Genomic DNA, 21,882 nt, shown 5'->3' on the forward strand with positions numbered 1-21,882 from the left:
GAGAGAGAGATACAGATAGATATAGAAATGATAGATTAGATGATAGATATATAGAGAGAACTCTGGTAGCTAAAATTTATCCAGTGTCTCTCCTATGTGTTAATTATTGTGGTAAATACATGAACTTTCTCAGTTAATGTTCTTAATAGCTCTGCGAGGAGGGTTGACTCTTTTTTACAAAGCAGAAGAAAGTGAAAGATTACTTATCTTCTATCTTTACTTATGTAAATCTCAAAAGTTTTCTTTTTTTTTTGCCAGTCCTGGGCCTTGGACTCAGGGCCTGAGCACTGTCCCTGGCTTCTTCCCGCTCAAAGCTAGCACTCTGCCACCTGAGCCACAGCGCCCCTTCTGGCCATTTTCCATATATGTGGTGCTGGGGAATCGAACCAAGAGCTTCATGAGTAGGAGGCAAGCACTCTTGCCACTAGGCCATATTCCCAGCCCCAAAAGTTTTCTTTAACTTAATGTTTTAGCCAGATTATATAATTTTAACTCAGAAGATCTAAAAGAAAACACAATTTAGATTGCATTTTTAAAAATTTGGAGCCACTGAAACAATTTGTTATCTACCTAGCATTTTAAGATGTTTTTCTTAAAGTATATTGCATAGTTAAAAAAATATGGATTTGGGGGCTGGGAATATGGCCTAGTGGCAAGAGTGCTTGCTTTGTATACATGAAGCCCTGGGTTCGATTCCCCAGCACCACATATACAGAAAACGGCCAGAAGTGGCCCTGTGGCTCAAGTGGCCGAGTGCTAGCCTTGAGCAAAAAGAAGCCAGGGACAGTGCTCAGGCCCTGAGTCCAACGCCCAGGACTGGCAAAAAAAAAAAAAATGGATTTGCTTATGATGAGTCAAATGCTATTTGAAGAGTGAATACAATTTTCTTGAACAACTAGACTCAATTGCCCACATGTTTAATTACCCATATACTCAAAGATAATGTTAATGTTGAGGATAATTCCTCAAGAATTAGGTACTATACAGTGGTTCATCCTTACCCATGGGGGCTGCATTCCAAGGCCCACCATGGATGCCTGCAGCCATGGGTAATTTTGAATCCTCTGTGCCTCTTTTTTTTCCTATTCCAATGATAATACACCAATGACAAACTTATAAATTAGGCACAGTAAGATCTCAACAAATGTAATGACAGAGAAGTTCGCACAATCTTCTCTGATAAAAGTTATGTGACTGAGCATGGACCCTTTCCCCGGGGATGATGTGAGCGGAAGGGCAGCAGTGTGATCTCATTGGACTACCTTACGATGTCAATCAAACACATGCTGGGCACTAACTCAGTGGTCCATTGGATAAGTCCACTCAGCTGCTAAATAACTAAAACAAGGGGGTAACATACAGAATGGACACATTGAAGAAAGGGATGAAAACTGTGTTGGGAACAGATGTAGCATGGATACATGGGGCCAACAGATCTTTCATGGCCTCGTTAGAGGGACAGAATGGAGTCAGATCCATCAAGCTATGCAGAATAGCATGCAAATCACAGCTGGGTTGTTAATCTCTCTGGAATTTTCCACTCACTATGGTCAGATCTGGTTCAGCTCAGGGTACAGAGAGTGTGGATAAGGGGACAGTACTGTGATTTTCCAGCTCTCTAAAAGTGTCCTAGTAGCTCCGGGCTGGGCCCCTTGGAGCATGGGGACCAGCAAGGGGAGAAAGCCACTCTGGCCCCGTAGGTAAAGCTGCAGTCTGCAGGGCGCGGAGGATTTGTGAGGGATTGTGGCTCTTGTAATTTTCCGATGAGATGGTGCTTGCGCGGAGCCACCATCTGCTTTGAGGGCAGATCTGAGCACCATGCATCTGATTTCAATAAGCTGGAAGAGCCGGGCTGCCCACAGCACACCAGAGGGCCAGCATCTGCTTGGCCTCCAGTGCCAGAAGCCCGCGAGACGTCGGCTGGTGAGGCCTGCCGTCCAGCTTGACAACAGAGGACAATAGTTGCTGTTGGATACTCTCCAGGGCCCAGGAGGTCAGGTTCTGACCCTGAGCCTTGTGGAGTGTAGAATCCAGGCTGCTATTGTTCTTTATCGTCATGTTGTCTCCATTAGAAAGAAGAAAAAAAAAATCCATGAGGTCTGGATTCAGAATTCGCAAGTCTGGAATTCCTCCCACGCATGGAAAACAAGCCCCAGTCAAGGAAACAAAGGCACTGTGTTTGTCACCCACGGAGTGGGGGAATAATTTGCTCCTTGTCAGGATCTCTTCACCTGGGAGGCCACGGGGGCTGCTGCCAGGGGACGGCGTCGGGTGACCGAGTCCTAGCCAGGTAAACTCCGGGTGGAGCATCCTCGCCTGGCACGGGCCCTGTGTTTGCGGTAATGTTTGGATAATTATCAGCCATAAGATGGTTTATTGAATCATGTTTATAGACAATGGGGAGAGTGACATAAACAAGTTAATTAGTTCAATGTTAATAAAGAAAACATCCCTTCATCTTCAGACCACAAGCCCGCTGGTGGAGCAGCCAGCAGCTGGGCGCTGGCCCTAGTCACGTTAAGCACCACGTTGAGGGCCCTCGAGTCCCCTCTCCCCAGGGCTGGCCCTGCCCTGACCCCACTGGAGTGCCAAGGCCCCTTCTTAGGACTCCCGTCCTCTCTGGAGACCTCGGGTTGGGGCTGCGGCTGGCCATGTGTGAATTAGAAGGTCCCTTTTCCGGGGGATGCATGCGTGCCCAGGCTGGGGTGCCCGCAGCCTGTCTCGCCCCCTTGGCTAGCTGCCCTCCCTGGGGCACAGCCCACAGCATCATGAGAAGTCTGTCCAGCCCTTTGCTGCCCAAGAGACCCCGCGGGCCTCAGGCAGGCTCACCAAATCCTGCTGTCCCGATCAAGACCCTCAGATCACTGCTGCTGGCCGGCCGAAAGGGTGGGGGCGCTCAGGAGAGGCTCCCGAGCTTCCTCCCCTTCCCACCAGCAAGCCTGCTGCTCTGTTTAGCTGCGGGAGCACAGGGGGCACCGGCTGGCTACCATCTTTGGAAGAGCCCACACTCATTCTTTGGTGAAGCTCGTTGGACAACGAGGGCTATGGTGTGGCTGTGGTGTGGCCGTGGCGAGGCTGTGGTGCCCTGGCTCTGGTGCCCGGAGTAGCCCGCGTGCCAGCGAGGAGCAGCAGTGTCAGCCTGGCAGCCTCAGTCTGGCCCTGGATTCCTGAGGGGTCAGCGCTTGTCTGGAGTTCCGCCCCCAGGGTGATCTGCTCCCAGTCCCCGTGGGCACAGAGGCAGGGTTGATAAACATCACTTCACAGAGGCCATGCACAAGAGCAGGGCCTTTCTCCAAGGCTTGGGGGTCAACGCATGGGGGGCCCGGGATCGCAGAAGGTGGCCTAGGGTCCCACATACACAGTCCACAGCCTCAGCGCTGTCCGCAGGGCCTGGCAGGCACAGGCCTTGGCCGCTTCTGTGGTGGGGAGGCCGGGGTTTGGCTTCAAGGCCAGTGTTGGCTCTGCCCAGGGCCAGGAGGCAGGTGGAAGATAAAAAGCCTGCTGAGTGTCAGGGAAAACCTTTCCAGAGTTGGGGCGGGGGGAGACAGAGGAGCCCTAATTGACAGCACCTGCCACTTTCTGCAGTGTAAACACACCCACATCAGCCCCTTGAGTTACCATGTGACCCCACGGAGCCTGGGGCGGCAGGTGCTAGTCAGTGCGAGCCTGCAGGAGCCAGCGCCAACTCACCCAAGTACAATGTTCTCTTGGATAAGAAAGGAAGTCATCCTTTTATTTCCCTCCTTCTTGCGCCTTCCTCTCAGATCTCCGAGATGACTCAGGCCTTCCCCAGGGGAGCCTGCCCCCTCCCAAGCCGCCCCAACCCACAGCACGTGGGCTCTCCGTCCTGGCCCTTCTGAGGAGTCCTCAGCGGTGAGTCAGGTGTGAGCACCGCCACTCGCTGCCCGCCCCCTGGCTCGCTGCCCTCCCCCTGGCTGGTCTGGAAGCCCCATGGGGGAAGGGGGGGGAGGGGAACTGAACTTTAGTTTGCCTCCCAACATCCTGAGTGACCAGCACAGCTCCTGGCACAAAGCTGGGGGAGGGGGACTTGAAAAATAGTTGTTGAAGGAACGAAAGGGAGAAATCATAACCAGAGCTCTGGGCGGGTCTTTTGGATTGAAAATGACCGCAGATTGTGTGTGCGTGCGTGCACGTGTGTGTGTGCACATGCCTACATATGCATGCATGCATGTGTGTGTGGGCACAGGCCAGAGGGCGGTGGCACAAGCATGATAGGCAACAAGAGCTTATAACGAGATGCATTTGTTTCTGTTTCTGCACCCACAGCTCAGGTCCAGGTGGAGCTCACCACCAGCTCTGTGGTATTGGGTTTGTTTTGGTGATTCTCTTACCCAAGGCTAAAGTTTTCCTTGGGATTAAAGCTAAAATAAGAAGTGTCACTCAGGGCTGGGGATATAGCCTAGTGGCAAGAGTGCCTGCCTCGGATACACGAGGCCCTAGGTTCGATTCCCCAGCACCACATATACAGAAAACGGCCAGAAGCGGCGCTGTGGCTCAAGTGGCAGAGTGCTAGCCTTGAGCGGGAAGAAGCCAGGGACAGTGCTCAGGCCCTGAGTCCAAGGCCCAGGACTGGCCAAAAAAAAAAAAAAAAAAGAAGTGTCACTCAGATGCCATGTGCCTCCGTTCCCTGTCAGCAGGTGTGAATGTGACATCACCTCACAGCCCAGACATCCCTGGAGAGTGTATGTGCACAGTAAGAAGCAGGAGGTTACAGTGAGTAGTGCTAGCTGGGTGCCAGGAGCTCACACCTGTCATCCTAGCTACTCAGGAACCGGAGATCTGAGAATCATGTAGTTAAAAGCCAGCATGGCAGAAAAGCCTGTGAGACTCTTATCTCCAATTTACCAGCCCAAACCCAGAAGTGGAGCTGTAGCCCAAGTGGTTGAGTGCAAATGACAAGTGAGAGTGAGAGGCCCAGTACTGACACACACATATCCTCCCCCACCCCCCACCAGACAGCACCCTGCAGGAAGAACTAATCCTAATTCCCAGGTTTGGTGGGAGCAAGGCTTTCCTCCATTTTTCCATTTGCTCAGAAACACAGGCAGAAACAGCCTTGTCCCCGGCGTGTTTTGGAAGCTTTGATGAGCAATGAGGCGCTCTGGTTTATTTCTGTGCCCAAAGAATCCAGAAGATTCCTTGCCTCTGGCATTCCATTTCTGTCCCAGACCAGCAGTTTCTGGAAGGGCCAGTGGCAAGAGCTAATGAGGGCTGGCTCCTCGCCCTGTGCTGGCAGCTGAACTGACCCCCTCGGGGGCATGGTGCCCTGGGTTTGCCTGCCAGGAGGGCGGATGAGAGCCAGGTGGGATCAACTCCAGCCCCAGGCTGGAAGGGAAAGGCCGGTCCCCATCCTGCCTGCAGTGACACCATTTCTGTCACATGGCAAAGCCTCTGAAAGGCGGTAAGAACGGGTCCCCAGAAGTGGTGTGCTGACCACACCAAGTGGGGACCATGCTGTGGCCACCCCTGTTCTGGTGAAGCTTCTCAGGAGTCCAGGCAGGACCGATCTGTGTTACAACAGTTAGTGACCGCACAACCCCTAGTGTCATCTCCACCTGACAGGTGGCCTAACAGAGGCTTACTCGGGAGTCACAGAGTGACACCACAACCTGGACCTACTGCATGCGGTCCTTCCACCTTCCTCTTGCTTGATCTTACTACTTTATTTTATCCTTCTGTGCTGGTATGAGGGCTTGGACTCAGAGCCCCGGCCCTGCCCCTTAGCTGTTCTGCTCAATGTTGGTACTCTACCACTTCAGCCACACACCTCCACTTCTGGCTTTGTTACTGGTCAATTACAATTAAAAGTCTCACAGACTTTCCTGCCCAGGCTGGCTTTGAACCGCAATCCTCAGATCTCAGTCTCCGGAGTCACTGGTGCCTGAATTTTATTTCTAGGCTTTTCTTAGCATAGTGAAAAGGAGCCATGTTTGCTGAATATGGTGGATGAGTCAAGTTCAGGGCCACACATTCTCTGTCTTCTCTCCTTAGTCGCTGCTTTTGGAGGGAACGATGGTTTTTCAGTTCTACAGCTAGGGAAACTGAGGCACAGGGAGACTGTATAATTCCTTCAGTGTCTCTCGGGAAAGAAGGGCCAGGGTCACCTGCCTGCTGCGGTGCCGTCCAGCAGCTATGGAGAGACTTGGCCGCCCACTCAAAGCATCAGCTATCCTGGGTTGTCTGTACCTTTATTAGCCACATATTCCTCAGTGTGAATGAGAGTCTGGAGGTGTGTGTGTGTGTGTGTGTTGGTTCTGGGCCTTGTACTCAGGGACTCATGTTCTTGATTGGCTTTTCTACGCAAGCCGGATGCTATATCACTTGAGTCACACCTTCACTTCTGGCTTTGTGTGGTTAACTGGGGATGTGAGTCTTTCAGATTTGTCTGCTTGGGTTCCTCAGATCTCAGTGCCACCAGCACCAGGCACTCAAATTTTGATAAAGATATTTGAGATCAATGGAAGGGTGGGGGTGTCAGGGGCAGACAGGTTTATGAATGAAACCAGAGCAGCATCTGCAGCTGGAGAGAGGCAAGGATGGGGGTGGCCCAGGGCGTTGTAACTCCCAGGTGCTGTTACAGACAGGCAGCTCTGAGACCAGGTCTGCGGGAAAAAATCCATATCTCTGTGCACTGAGTCAGAGCTAAATTAGACACAAGGGTAATCCAGCACAAGTAGATGTTATACCACTCCTCAGACCTTCCAAGCTCCCATCATAACTAGAGTATGTTGAAGTTGTCTATATCCAAGATTTGTTACTTTAAGCCGATGTTAACAAGCCCAATAAAATGAGGTGTTGGCGGGTTAATTCCTGTACTCACCACCTCAGACGGTTCCAGGCAGCAAAACAAACCAGAGTTGTGGATGGACGTGGGGCCACCTGAGGGCAAGATCCCCCCCGATCCGAGGCCACAGGTCCCTTCACACCCGAGGCCACAGGACCCCACACACGAAGCCACAGGTCCCCCCACACCCAATGGCACAGGTTGCCCCTCACCCGAAGGCAAGTTCCCTCTCCCCAGTGGCACAGGTCCCCCCAATACTCGAGGGTATAAGCTCCCCCACCCACACCATCTCTGAGAAGGCTCTGCAGGCCGGAACCCTCAGCACCCCCACATCTGCCAACTGCAAGATCTATTCCCCTGGAATCCTTTGTCTGGGCTTCCTGATTCCCTCCCCTGTCAAGGGTGATGGAGAGCTGGTACAGGATAGGGGCTGACCTGGAGGCAGGGCACAATCCCTGCCCATCACCTACGGTACCACTGTCCTGGGATGATGGAGCTATCCCACGTGGACCACCATGCAGGGATGATGGAGCTGTCCCACATGGACCACCATGCAGGGATGGTGGAGCTGTCCCACGTGGACCACCATGCAGGGATGGTGGAGCTGTCCCACGTGGACAACCATGCTGGGATGGTGGAGCTGTACCATGTGGACAACCATGCTGGGATGATGGAGCCACCGGGGGTGGATGAGTATTTAACAACACTCAACAATTCTCTGCCTCTGGGAGGAAGGCAGAGAATCTGCAGTTAAGATGACGGTGGCTCTGTGTTTTCACCGAATTATCTCCGTGCCAGCTCTATCTAGGCCAGTGTGTCTGCCTGGCTGCACAGAAGTCCGATTTTACACCTCATTTACTTTCCCAGCACCCCAAGTCCAACTTCCCACCCCTTCACTTGGCTCCTGGCAAGCTAATCTCCTCTGTTGCCCGGGAGAGCTTACCAGACTCTCCCCTGGAGAGGTCGGCTCTTCTTCCCAAGGCTCTCTGCCTGTCTACTAGGCTTTTCTTGGTTCTGGCCACCCTCGGCTGGGGTTATCCCTTTTGGTCCTGTCTAAGCTGACTCCCTCCTCTGATCATTACCTTGGCCCCCTGAGCCTCCAGAATGGTTCTTGATCTTTTCAGATCCAAGTCCACAGCTGGCTCACTGGATACACAGATACTGGCATACATCTGGCTCCAAAGTGCTGCTCCACTTGAGCCCAGCATATGTGAAGGGGCAGGTGATTCTAGAAACTTTCTCTGAAGTCCGTGTGGTGGCTCTGTGTGACCGCCAGCCCCCATGTGCAGATGTGCTGGTGGTTTCCTTCCCTGCCCTCTGCCAAGCATATCAGCTATTGTTCACTCATGCTCGTTGAGCATCTACTGTGTGATGATGCTCGATGAACATGACAGCTTTGCTGCCCTCACTCTTATGTTCTTGTGGAAGACACAAGCAAACAAATCAGTGAGTTAAGAAAGCAAGCTGAGGGAATGGGAGGATGGGATTCGGTAGGGATGGAGACAGGTATTGTAAATTAGGTCAATCAAGAGGAACATCTGGTCAGCATTGTGCCTGTAAGCCTTGTGACTCAGGAGGCTGAGGTCTAAGGATCGCAGACACCATCTGTAAGACTCTTGCCTCCAATTAACCAGCCAGAAGGCCCAAAGTGGAGCTGTGGCTCAAGTGGTAGAGTGCCAGCTTTGAGCAAAAACACCAAGGGAGAGCACAGTACTGGCGCACGTACTTGTGCGCACACGCACACACACAATCTGGTAGGCCTTACTGGTGAGGAAGAGTGAACGCGTGCAGGTCTGTATGTCAGAGCGTCCCAATAGAGCCAGCAGCCAAGGTGCTGAGCTGGCTAGAAGGGCAATGTGTGGAAGGCACAGCAAGAAGGTCACCCTGGTTACCACAGGGCACACAAAGGGAGGAGGCAGAAGATGCTGGATAGACTCGGTGTGGGGGATGTGTTGCTTCTTGGCTCTGTGGACACCTGGACCAGGTAATGTTTTGTGTTGTCCTCTGCACTGTAGGATGTTGGGCTACCTCTCACCAGATACCACCTGCCCTAGGCAGCATCCCATGTTTCCTGAAAGAAATTCTACCCAATGAAGAGCTCCCAAGTGAAGGCAACGGGGAGCGGAATGGGAAGGTGGACGGGGGCCTGCACGTGGGGAAACGCTGTGAGTTAATTTTTGTCTTTAAGAGGAAGGGCTGGCAGGGGCCAGGCTCAGAGGTGGTGGAGGGCCTGGGCAGAGGCCATCAGGGCTGGGAGCATTCGGAGGTGTAGTCACCTCCTTCTTAAAGCATGGACAGTGACCCCACAAGCCCTGGTTACCTGTGTGTGAGCGGCAGAAATGAAGAACAAGTCCTAGATTATTGCGTGTGGATAATAATGTCATCATCTAAGATGGGGAAGACTACCAAAATGGTCCAAGAAACACTAAACTGGAGATGTCTGCTAGATATTGGAGTGGACATGCCAGGGGCAAGGTGGAGGGGAGAGAGGATTCGAGAAACAGCTATCCAGACTCAAATCTTATTGAATGCCTGGGCAGAAGTAGATCATCCAGGAAGAGAATGATCTGGAAAACAAAGGGTCCCCCATGGGACCTGTCTAGAGGTCAGCAGAGATGGAAAAGCCAGCAGAGGAGGAGCAGCCAGCAGAAGAGGAGCACCGAGGGGAAGAAGGAAGGGGCAGCAGCAGCCTTGGTATCACCCTGCACTGTGGCTGGACGGGCCTTAGGCCCTCTGCCAGGTCACCGGGCGGCCAGGCTTCCCCCACTCCTTGGGCTCAGTGTCAGTGACCACGAAGGCCCGAGCAGTGACAGAACTGTACGGCACAGGGTCAGGGTGAACACCACCCCCAGGGACCTAGACAACAGCATCTCTTGCAATCCTGCTGCTAAGAAGTAAGAATTATTTGTCATATGATGTAGTCAAGGACACCATCAAAAAGAGCCTGGCAGCAACTTGTCTCCTTTGCCTGCATCCGGGCATCTGGGCATCGCTCACCCCTGGGATTGCTGCTTGGGAAGCCACATTCCTCAGCTTGCTCCCCTCAAGCCTCCCTGGCCTTTGCCTCCTCGGGCCTGCCCAGGCTTTCAGGAGCCTCTCTCTCTCTCTCTCTTCTCTCTCTCTCTCTCTCTCTCTCTCTCTCTCTCTCTCTCCTACTCTGTCTCTGTGGGGTGGGGCTGGCACTGGGGCTTGGACTGTTGCTTGGCTTTTTTACTCATGGCTGATGCTCTACCACTTGGGTCATAGCTCTACTTCCAGCTGTTGGGTGGTTCATTGGAGATGAGCGTCTCACGGACTTTCCTGCCCTGGCTGCCTTTAAAATGGGATCCTCAGACCTTAGCCTCCTGAGAAGCCGGGATGACAGCCATGAGTCACTGGCATCTGGTTAGCAATCTACTTTTTCCCCTCCCTCTTGGGCGCAGAGAAAAGTCCGTCACTTTTTTTTTTTTTTTGTCAATTCCAGGTACAGCAGGTGTGGATATAAATCCCTCGTTTTCTGAAGGTATGTGCTCTGCTCACTATTAGCACCTGCTGAAGGTAGGGTACATTGTGGAAAATCTTCCTTCTGGAAATGTCATTTAAAATGTTCATGGGGATGCCAGTTAGCTACAGCGGCAGGTCCACTTTCTCTCCTGTCGCCCTGGCCTGCGGCCTCCAGGGGAGATGGCCCAGGAGGATGGCCAGCCAGTCCTAGGTCAGGACTGGAATCCAGCTTCCGAGATGTCACAAATAATCCCCTTTGAGTCTTAGTGGTGAAAAGGGAGCCCAGAGGGAGGCAGTGAATAGAAGAGACTTGCACTGAGCCTGGGGAGGGGTGATGGTGTGTGTGCATGCAAAGCTGCCACATGGACTGGGAGCCAGGCAGGCTGCTCACTGAGCTGTCCTCAAGGGCCACAGAAGGCAGGGTCTCAAGGGCAGATACAAGTGTCACCTTTGTGGCCTAGAGCAGATTTCCGGGTGTGGGTGGCTCCTTCAGGCATCCCCACAGGAGGGGGGAGGCTGAGGTAGGGCGCAGGGGTGGTACAGGCTCCAGCACCCACACGAGGAGCCTTACCGCTGTTTCTGTTGGGAGAGAAATGCAAGGTCTCCACCCTGGGGCAGCTCCACACTCCACTCATGAGAAAATGCTCAGCCGTTGGCTCTGAGCAGGAACTTCTTGAGAATTTTGACATGATTGATCATCCCAAGCTTCATTGTCCTTATCCTCTGAGAAAGAAGGATATGATATTTGGGGAATAGAATGCCTTCCCAAATCACTCTGCCCACCCTCGGCCATAGCACTTACCCCAGTGACAGGGCAGGCTAGACAAGACTAGGCTAGGCCAGGCAGCTGCCAGAACAGAAATGGATTGTTATTGTTTATCTGTTGGTCTCCCTGGGCGTGAGGGAGGGAGCAGCTCACAGATGAAATCCTTGAGGGAAGTCTTAGCTCGGATGAAGCTCTATGCCACTGGGAGGCAAGAATGAAGGATGGGGAAAAGAAGAAGAGAAGGAAGGAAGCGAGGACAGGAAAGGAGAGGGGATAGGAGGAGGGAAGAAAGGAGGAAGAGTGCAGGAGCAGGGAAGAAGAAGGAGGAAAGGGAAGAGGAAATGCAGTCCTCTGCCAGGGCCGTCCTTGGTGGAGCCTCCTTAAAATCTGGTGAGCACCAGTTACTTCCTGTGTCTGGGTCACTGGGTCCCAAGGTGCAGCCCCTTGCAGAGGAGAGCAGCGGTGGTGCTCAGGGACTAAGGTCACCTAGGGCAATGGGCACTTAGGAGCCCTGGGGCTGGGATGGGCCCAGGTTTGCCTCACTTCAGAGCTACAGGCTTTTCTATGTCACACTGCCATCAGTGCTGCAGCTTTCACACTCCACTGACTCATGGGAAGTGAATACGCTTTCAATGATGAGCCAGGGTGTGTGTGTGTGTGTGTGTGTGTGTGTGTGTGTGTGCATGTGTGCACATGCACGTGTGCAAATGTATAACATAAGTTGCATAGACAGCATCTTTCCGTACTCCATGTACTGTGTATTGAATTTTAAAAGCTTTACTCCATTTCCTTCCTTCCTTCCTTCCTTCCTTCCTTCCTTCCTTCCTTCCTTCCTTCCTTCCTTCCTTCCTTCTTTTCTTCCTTCCTTCCCTCCTTCCTTCCTTCTTCCTCTTTCCTTTCTTCATTTCCTCCTCGTCTTCCCTCCCTCCCTCCACTCCTTCTTTTTCTTCCTTCCCTCCCTCCTTCCACTCCTTTTTCTTCCTTCACTCCTATCTTCTCCTTTACTCCTCCCTTCCATCACCATCTCTCCCCAGCCTGCTGAGGGGTTCAATCTGTCCTTGAAGGGCATTTTCCTTCCTCTGTGGATCTATGCCCCCCGCTGAGTTGCTGGCATGGCTGCTGGCTCCTTCGGAGGCTGGATCTCTCTGCACTCCGATCATCCCTCTGCAGAGGGACATCGTCCATCAAATATTTCAGAAATTACAAGTATCTGACAAAGCTGTTTGCTTGGAAAGGAGTCAGCCCAGGAAGCCATCCAGAGAACACAAAGGCAGATCCCAGGCACTGACTGGAATCTTTTAGGCTGCTGATGTGCACTTTTGCAAAAGTAACTATTTTCTCTGCTTCCAGAACCGAAAGAGCTCATCTGCTCTGACAGGCAGCAAGCCGGAGAAGGAAAGTGCAGGGGATTGTGGGATTTTATCTCCATACAGGAGATTGTGGGAGTCCATCTTCCACCTTCGGGGGTGACATTGCCCTCCCTGACTTTTACTGAGGACAGCGGGGCCTAGAAATTACATTGCTTTTTGGGAGCCCGAGTGTTCCCCCTCCAACTTCAGGTGTGGGGGTGCCATTTGAGTGACAGCTAGGGTGCAGTGATGGGATGGGCAGAGCCGGATTAGATCATAGAAAGTAAAGCTCAGAGCAGGTGCTCTGTGCAGTGACTTCCCTCATCAGCGCAAGGCCTAATCAAGAAAATATGTTCCTGTGATGTCCTTACACAAAAATCCAGATTCACTAATTCTATTTTTTTTAATTCCTAGGAATTCCTTGAATATTTGCTGTACAAGTCTATACAGCCCCCCGAGCACTTCTTCCTGAGGAGGCTGTTCCTTTGCTGTGGCCCGGGTCAGGGCTTTTAAGGGTGGGATTCTGATAGAAGACAGGAGACAAGCAGCCACAGGTCTTACAGAGAGGCAGGAAGACACAGCCTACCCATCTGCGCCTTTCCTGGGGCAGAAAAGGTGGCAGCGTGCACGGGAAATCAATGGAGGAGCCATCTCCGTGTACACTCTGCTCCCGGGCTGGCTGAGCAGCACCTACCAGGCCAGGGCAGAGCTGGGGGAGCTGGGGCTCCCAGGCTAGGGCAGAGCTCGAGCTTCCTGGGTTGCTGCCTTGCAGACTAGAGTTGGGTTTTCCAGCATTTTCTCCCTCGCAGTCACTCTCTTCAATGAGCATTCTGATGATTATGGAGGCTTAAGGAATCTAGTCATGAGAGTCCCCTGTGACCTACTTTGTGCCAAGACTTTTCTAATGACCTCCCACCTGCACCCCCCCCACCCCCCTGCCCGCCTGGTCACGTCCTCCCTGGGCCCTCCCCTGGACATTCAGAAGGCTCCCTTCGTGGTGTGCTTAGGGAGGTGCAATTGAAATGTCTTCAGCTCTTTCCCATTTTCATATGTCTTGCAATGGCTCCAAGGATGTTAATTTAGATCAAAAGAGAAAAACAAAACCTGCACGTGAGTTCTGTTTGATCTGTGGGGATGTTTTGACAGTGGAGAGATTATACCTTCAAGCTCAAAGCTTTGATTTACCTTGAACAGTTGTGCAGATCGGACCCACGGCCCTACAAAGCAACAGATGGCCGGAGTCTGTTCAGACACTGTTACTTCCAGCAAGCCTCTCACCCCGACGAGCCTTGGAGACAAGCTGGGACTCGGGCAGACTCCTAGGGACAGGATCATAACTCACACTCGTTTGAGACCCCACCGTGCCCAGGGCCTGGGAGAAGATGATGCTGGCAGCCTGCTCTAGGCTGGACTCGGCAGGCGACAGCAGGTAACTAATGGTTTGGTAGCATGTGCCTGCATTAGGGGACACCCTCCTCTTCTTCACCTTGTAAACCTGATATTCACAACCCCAAAGATACAGGGGGTTGTTAGTCAGGCAAGGGAGCAAAGGACTCTCAAGGCTGCTGGGAAATGCAGGCCCTTCTCAACGCACGCCTTATTTAAAGTGTTACATAACATTTCTGATGGCAAAGCTTAAGGAGAAGTTTGCCTCCCAAAGAAAATTACAGGCCAGTGACAATGAGGCTGCCTGGACTTGGGTCTGCTGAGGCAAAGAGAATTCCAGAGATGAAGTGTTGGGTTGCAATTCCATAAAAGTGAAAATGTTCATTACAGAAGACCAAAATATAGATAGTTTCTGGAAGCTGGTGGCTCACGCCTGTCATCTTAGACTCAGGAGGCTGAAATCCAATGATCATGGTTCAAAGCCAGCCTGGGCAGGAAAGTCCATGAGACTCTTATCGCCAGCGAACCAGCAAAAAGCCGGAAGTGATGATGTGGCTCAAGTGGTAGAACACTAGCCTTGAGCACAAAAGCTAAAGTGCAGTGCCCAGGCCCTGAGTTCAAGCCCCAGGACCAGCACATGCACAGTACACGCACACACAGACACACACAGACACACACACACACACACACAAAAGAGTCAATTTCCTAGAGAAGCCTTCAATGTCACAAAAAAGGCTTCTTGTCCCCTCTGTGTCCCTGGAGACAGAGGGATGCAGGAGGGCCCCGTCACAAAGGGAGGCCACAAGGGAAGGACACTCAAGTTGCCTGGGGCCTGTATTATTCTAGGTCCTGTGGTGCATCTCTTACTGCGCCTACCTGTGGCAAGACTGCGGCCAGATCCCAGCCGTGCACCGCCCTTAGAGCAGTGGCCAGACCCCAGCCTTAGAGCTGTCCTGCAGGTAAGGACCCAGTCTCACAGTGGCCCTCCACAGGTACTTGCCTCCCTCCTTTCTCCCCGTGCCTGTCTAACATCTTTCAGGCAGTTAGAAACTAGCATGGTTTCTCTCTCCCTCCCTCTCCCTCTCCCTCTCCCTCTCCCTCTCCCTCTCTCTCTCTCTCTCTCTCTCTCTCTCTCTGCCAGTACAGAGGCTTGAACTTGGGGCCTTGAATGTGAGCCACAGCTCCACTTCAAGTTTTTACTGCTTTATTACAGATAGGGTTTCATGTCCTGTTCTGTTCAGGCTGGCTTTGAACTGCAATGCGCAGATCTCAGCCTCCAGAGTAGTTAGGATTACAAGCTCCTGATGACCTCGTATCTCATTTTGTGTTTTTATTTTGGGTTGGCACACAGCCACGATGTCAAAGGAGCCTGCCCATGTGGGGGCCTTGCCCCCACCCTGGGGTTCCACAAACGCTATTCACAAGGATGAGGTAAGAGCTGAGGCTTCTGAACTCTGAGCCAGGTCTGCTCAGATCCCAAACGGGCATGACACTTCAACGGACCAGCAAGTGAGCAATGCCAGTCACCTCGTGAGTGAGTAACGAGGCTGCCAGCCATGGTGAAGGTGCCTTGCAGGGAGGGGGAACTGAAGGCCCTCCCCTCCCCCAACATCAGCTTCCCAGCACACAGAGGGGAGCCAGCCACCATCAACCCTTGCCACTGAAGCAAGGGCCCAAGGACCAGAAAAAGTTAGCCTGGACTCTGCATTCCTTTCCTCTCCCATTTGATAAGTCGGGGTGTACAAGATCAGGGGTACCTGTCAGAGAGCGATGCCCCTGGGGAAATAGGCACATACATACAGCCAGGATGTGTTCCTGTGTTTCCCACAGTGGCCAATGCCTCTGGTCACCGGAAAGAGGTTCCAGTGTATTCTAAGTGCCTAGCCTGGAACTGCTCTGTGCAAAGCTTGGGCCATCTGCTGTTATCAAGTTCATGGCCAGATTCAGCGTGTGTGCTTATTGTCTGGGAGCAGCCACCGCAGGCAGTGCCCAGACCTGTGGTGGAGTGTCAGGGCAGTCCTGGCTGGTGGAGGTATACCATTGTCAGGGGCTTGCCACACCCGGAAGGGGGCACATGGCCAAGCAACTCAGAAAGCACTGCTCCTAGTCCCAGCTGGCAGCATTCGTCTTCATATCAACTTCATATGAGGATCTCCTAGATTGATTATTTACTTATTTATTTAGTGCTGGTTCCGGTTCTTGAACTCAGGGCCTCACACTCTCACTTGGCTGTATTGCTCAAGGCTGGCATACTTGACCATCTGACCACTTGACCACAGCTCTACTCCTGACAGTTTTAGTCATGAATTGGACATAAGAGTCCCATGGAGTTTCCTGCCTGGGCTGGCTTTGAATGGGGATCCTCAGATATCAGCCTCCAGAGTAGCTAGCACTACAGGCGTGAGCCACAGTGCCCGGCTGTTTTAGGATATCATTAGCCATTGGCTCCAAATGCTGACAACCCAGGCCCTAGGTTAATTTTTTTCTCCTACTTCTAATGACTGTGTTCCAATCTATCATCCACAGATGGTATGCCGCTTATCTCTTTGCACTATAAATAAACAAATGGTTCTATTTTTTGCCCCCTGGTGAGACCTTGGGCGGAGGTGAGGGTGGTGTGCGCTGTCCTACTTGAGAACAGACCCTGGGTTGCCAGTGCTGCCTCGTCAGCCCGCCTCTGCCACGGTCATGGCACAGAGTCTCATTTCTTCTCGCAGCATGGGTACAGTTGTATTAATGTGGTATCACCTTGTGCTTAGGCTGGCCAGGGGCCTATTTCCAGGCAGGGGACTCATGGTGCTGGAACATGGCCCACACAGAAAAGGAGGAAAGGGTTTCTGCCTTCAGGGATCTGGCTGGCCTCTGTCTGTGTTTGCAGTGGCTGAGGAGGAAGCAGTCATGTTCGCATCCCCTCCTCTCTGGTTTCCTTTTCCCAAGGATCATTTAGAGTCCAATGCCACTCACAAATCAGGTGCCAGGGGCTCACTTCTATAATCTCAACTACTCAGGAGGCTGAGATCTGGGGATCGCAGTTCAAAGCCAGCCCGGGTGGGAAAGTCCATGAGATTCTTACTCCAATTGCTAGCACCAATTGCTCTTACTCTAATATGCTAACACCATAGTCCCGCAATAAGCTAGCAACACAGTCCTGCAGTATACTAGCACCATAGTCCTGCAATATGCTTGTACCATAATCCTGCAATATGCTAGCACCAAGGTCCTGCAATATGTTAGCACCATAGTCCTGCAGTATATTATCACCGTAGTCCTGAAATGTGCTAGCTTCCTAGGTTTCCTGGGAGAGTCAGTGACTTTCTCAATATCACAAAACTCTTTTTCTTCTTTCTCACAACTAAGGAGACACCACAGGAGGTTTTCTCAGAATATAAGAGGAAAACCTGCAAAGGATCATCAAAACCACTAATCTGATTTCTTCTGTGTCACAGTCTAAGGCCAAAGGCAAATAGAAGCTTCTCAAAAATATATCATGAGCTGGCTGCTGGTGCTCACACCTATAGTCCTAGTTACTCAGGAGGCTGAGATCTGATGATCATGGTTCGAAGCCAGCCCAGGCTGGAAAGTCCCTGAGACTCTTATTTCCAGTGAACCAGCAAAAACCCAGAGAAGGAGATGTGCCTCGAGAAGCAGAGCACTTGCCTTAGCAAAATGCCAAGTAAGAGTACAAGGCCCTGAGTTCAAGCCCAGTGCCAGCACACACGTGCACACACACATGCACGTGGGTTGTACATGGATGGCTACACTATGTAGCCCACCATGAACCACAGGCGGGGCCAGTCATTTCGGATTTTGGCTAAACTCTGAAGATCTATTGTCCTCGGCTCCACATGGCACACCCAGCCTGGAGGCCCATGCCCCCAAAGCCTCAGTTTCTGTATTTGTACGCTGGCCTCAGGTCACCTGGACTCAGCTTTTTGGAGTTACTATGTTGACTGCTCCCCCTTCAGGAAGTGGGTTGGGAGAGGGTCTTTCATGATTATTACTCATTTTTCACCTCACTGTGTTCTGTGATGCTGACACCCCTCATAGTGGACAGCTCAGGCCTGACAGCTAGAGGCATGAGGCTCAGACGAGCTGGACATGGTGGGGACACAGGTTGTTTGCACACAACTGTGCAGAAACTTCATGCAGACCCTCGCAAACCTGTACATCTTCTCCTCTGCTGGAAGCATCTGATGACAGCAGCGATCACAAAGGCCTGCTCTGGCCTGGGAGTCCTGGCCAGTTCTTACAGGGAGGAGGCCAATGGCCAGGCCCTGGGGCCTCAGTCTGGCACTCATGTCTGCTCTAGAGTCGAGTCCTGTTGCATGCCCAGTACATGGAGCAGCAGCTGTATCTGTGGTTTCTCTGCAGTACTGATGCAAGGTGCTACCTGTGGTTTCTCTCCAGTACTGATGCAAGGGCAGTACTGATGCAGTACTGCAAGTGAGCTCAGTCATGCTTAACATTCATTTCAAAGCAAAGCTGGGTTATTTTCTCATCAGGTATTCTCAGCAAGGATGAGAAAGCTCCCTGGGGCTCCAGCCCTGCCCTGCCCTGCCCTACCCTCCCTTGCTGACGTGGCAGCTGGAGCCCCCTGCCTGGCCAGGACTCAGATTCCTTTCTGAAAGCGCAGGGGTGTGTGAAGCCTCAGTCTTCACGCTCTTTGGCCCTTGGATGAGAGGAGAAGGCAAGAACATCATTCCCTGTTGAGGGTTAAAAGTGGAGACTCGCTGGGAGCCCCGTGGCTCACACCTATAATCTCAGCTACTCAGGAGGCTGAGATGTGAGGATTGAGGTTCAAAGATAGCCAGGGCAGCAAAGTATGAGACTTGTCTCCAATAAACTACCAAAAAGCCAGAAGAGGAGTTGTGGCTCAAGTGGGTAGAGCGCTAGCCTTGAGTGAAAATGCTCAGGAAGAGAGCCCAGGCCCTGAGTTCAAGCCCTAGCGCGCGCGCACGCACGCATGCACGCGCACACACACACACACACACACACACACACACACACCCCACTCATATCTTCTGCAAATCAATGCCCACTGCTTCACTATCACCCCCAGGCGCTAGTCCCCCCCTCCCCCCTCCCATCCCAGTCTCTGGGAATGGTTTGCCCATTGCAGATGGCACAGGTCACCTTAAAAGAGACCCATCAGGTCCAGTGTGGCTTTTTTTTTTTTTTTTTTGCCTCTTTCCTGTGAGGACAGAGAGAAAGTTTCCTTTGGTAGAAAGCTCCAAACACTGGGCAGGCAGGGGATCCGGCCGCCCGGCAGCGTGGAAAGACAGACGGGGAGTCCGTGGACTGGGCTGACCCAGCTGACCTCAGGTGGGGGCCCTGCGGAGGAGCGCTTGCGGAGTGGCGGCCTCTGGGCCACCTCTGGCTCGCAGTTCCCGGCAGGGAGGGGGGGCGCTGGCACTGGCTGCGGGTGGGTTTCCAGGACCGAGCCAGGGCAATTCATCAAGCGCCTTTTTCTCCATGATTTCCAGTGGCCTCTGATGACAGATTGGGCAGAGCCCCGGGGAGCAGCACTATTTTGGCTTCCCGCTGGGATGTGCATGAGGTTTTCCTTCATGACCCCCAGCACCCCAAAGCCTTGTACGCTGGGATCTATGAAACATCCATAAATTCTCCAAACGGCTACCATGTCCAGCCTGGGAAGAAGTTGGAAAAACCAGCCCAGCAAGCAGGTTCCCTTCTAATCGCCCAGTCACGGGAGAGAGAAAGTTCACTCAGAAAGCGCCTTTCCGAGCCAGCCACCCGCAGGGTTAAGGAGGCAGGGGCTGCGCCCACTTTCGCGCTGGCCCAAAAGTTGGGCTCCCTGACCCCCGCCGCTCCCGCCCCCCACCCCCGCCCACGGTGCTGGCCTCTCCCGCACCTGGCGCGCACCGTCTGGCCAAGGCGTGCGACCTGGGAGGAAGGGCCGCGCGGTTCCCCAGTGGATGCCCCGCCGGACTCGGACAGGGAGGCGGACAGGGATGTGGGCGCGCCAGCCCCGGCCACCCCAGGAGCCCTCAGGGCTCCCGGGTCTCCTAGACACGCGGAGGAATCGGGGACCCTCGCCCATCCCCGTCCCTCCCCGGGGGACAAGGTGGCCTTTCTGCCCTCCCCAGGCGCGCGCCACCGCTCGGCCACCGCGCTGGCACTGGCGGCGCCCGAGGCCGCGCCCCACTCCACGCGCCCCGCGCTCCACTCCACGCGCCCGGCGCTCCACTCCACGCACCCCGCGCCCCACTTCACGCGCCCGGCGCCCCGCTGCTCGGGCCCTGAGCCCGCACCCCGCTTCACGAGTCCTACGCCCCCTTTGCCCTCACGCTGTCCCCGCGCCCGTTCCCCGCGCCCCGCGCGCCCTCTGCCCGATCACTGTCCCCGCGTCCCCTCGGCCCGCGATCGAGCCCCCTGGAGGGCTGCCCCGGACCGGATGCCCGCGGTCCGGGAGCTCAGGTCCCCCTCGGCTCCCCTGACTCTGGGGGTCTCACCCCCCACGCGCGCTCGGGACTCCTCCTGGGCTGCACCGCTGGCGCGGGGCCGATCCCTACCAGGAGCCGGGTCCCCACGGCGCACCTCGGGCTCAGCTCCCTCTGACTCACCGAGGCGGTGCTGTGCGCGGCGGGGCGGTGCGGGATCGGACGGTGCGGGGCCGGGCGCTGCGCTGCGCTCCCCGCGGCTCCCGGCGCTCTCCGAGCAGGAGCTGGAGCCGCGGCCCGGCGTCTTCAATGCCTTAGCCCCGCCCCGCACTCCTGAGTCACACCCGCCAGACCCTGCCCTCCCTCCCGCCTCCCTCCCCTCCCCCGCCCGCCCTCCGGGCCTTGCCCACCCCGCCCCAGCCCCACCCGGCACCTGCTGGGGCTGTGGGGTCCAAGGCGCCTAGCTCTGGACGGGACTTGGGGGGCACCAGGCAGGTACTGGGTCCTGGACCTTGGCCCCATCCTTGCGGCCTCCACGACCTCCTGAGTCGGTCCTGGGCCCCCACTGCCTCTAGTCAGGGACTCCCAAGTTGGGGAGCCCCGGAGTTGAGCCGAGCTGAGAGGTGGGGTCTTCTTTGCAGACACAGAGGGCAGAGGCTATCTGGACCTGGTGGGGTGAGCCCGCTTGGGGTCCTAGGGCACCCCGACTCCGGCCAGCCACCCCTAACTTAAGCAACTCTCCCCCTCCCAACCAGCTGTGGGTGAACTCCCGTCCCCATGGCACCGCACACCTTGCTGGCCGATGTCCTTGCTGCTGCGATTTTGCCAGGGACCTTGCAGCTGACCACACACACACTGGACTGGAAGACTTCTTACCCAAACCTTCACCCCACCACGAGTGGGGGCTCCTGACAGCCTTTCCAGGCGTCTTGGGGTTAGAGGTTGTGAACACCCAGCCCAGCCCAGGGGCCCCTCCCCTTCACAATCCTGAGAGACTCCTGGGGGCTTCGGGAAGTGAATCTCCATCTGCTCCCAGCTTGAACTTCAGGCTCACACCTGTAGTCCCAGCTACTCAGGGGTCTGAGATCTGAGGATCAAGCTTCCAAGCCAATCTGTGCAGGAAATTCAGTGAGACTCATCTCCAATTAACCAGCAAAAAATTGGAAATGGAGCTGTGGCTCAAGTGGCAAAGCTACAGCCTGGGAAGAAAAAGCTAAGGAAGCATGCCCAGGCCCTAAATCCCAGCCCTAGTATTGGCACAAAAACAAAAACAAAGTACAAAAGTCCCCAAAGATGATTTATCATGAGCCCACTGTGTGCCAGGGACCGCGTGATAGCTCCGTTCCGGCTGCCTGAGTGCTTGTCTTCCAGTCATGATTATCGTCCAGCCCTGGTCACATTTATCCCAAACTCCCCGAGTCCTAGCATAGAGACCTGGCAGATAGTAGATGCTCAGCAAATGCTTGTGGCACCCAACAATGATCAGAGCTGTTTGTGGCTGTCCTGATCCACCCCCCAAGTCCCCTGGACTGGTTCCAGCAGGTTCCAGATCAGGCTGCCTTAGCCTGGAGACCATAGCCAGGTGCCTTTGCTTTTCACCTTTCCCATTGCCAGGAGAAGCTCAGATATGCCCACTTCCCGCCTCCCGGAGGAGGACTTGGAGGCCTGGCCCAGCACATGTGGAGGAGAGCA

The 21,882-nt window shown here is 54.0% G+C and overlaps 1 protein-coding gene across 1 annotated transcript in view; it reads right to left on the bottom strand.

Moving 5' to 3' along the window:
* The window catches only part of Ngf (nerve growth factor), a 44,599-nt gene extending 24,178 nt beyond the window's left edge, over nt 1-20,421 (bottom strand). Inside the window, exon 1 of the mRNA XM_048351843.1 lies at nt 20,374-20,421. The gene's annotated coding sequence lies outside the window, so the exon portion shown is untranslated. The remainder of the gene's footprint in view (nt 1-20,373) is intronic.
* Between the last annotated feature and the right edge of the window lie 1,461 nt (nt 20,422-21,882).

This window comes from Perognathus longimembris, chromosome 7, assembly GCF_023159225.1.
Source record: "Perognathus longimembris pacificus isolate PPM17 chromosome 7, ASM2315922v1, whole genome shotgun sequence".
Classification (NCBI taxonomy): Eukaryota; Metazoa; Chordata; class Mammalia; order Rodentia; family Heteromyidae; genus Perognathus; species Perognathus longimembris.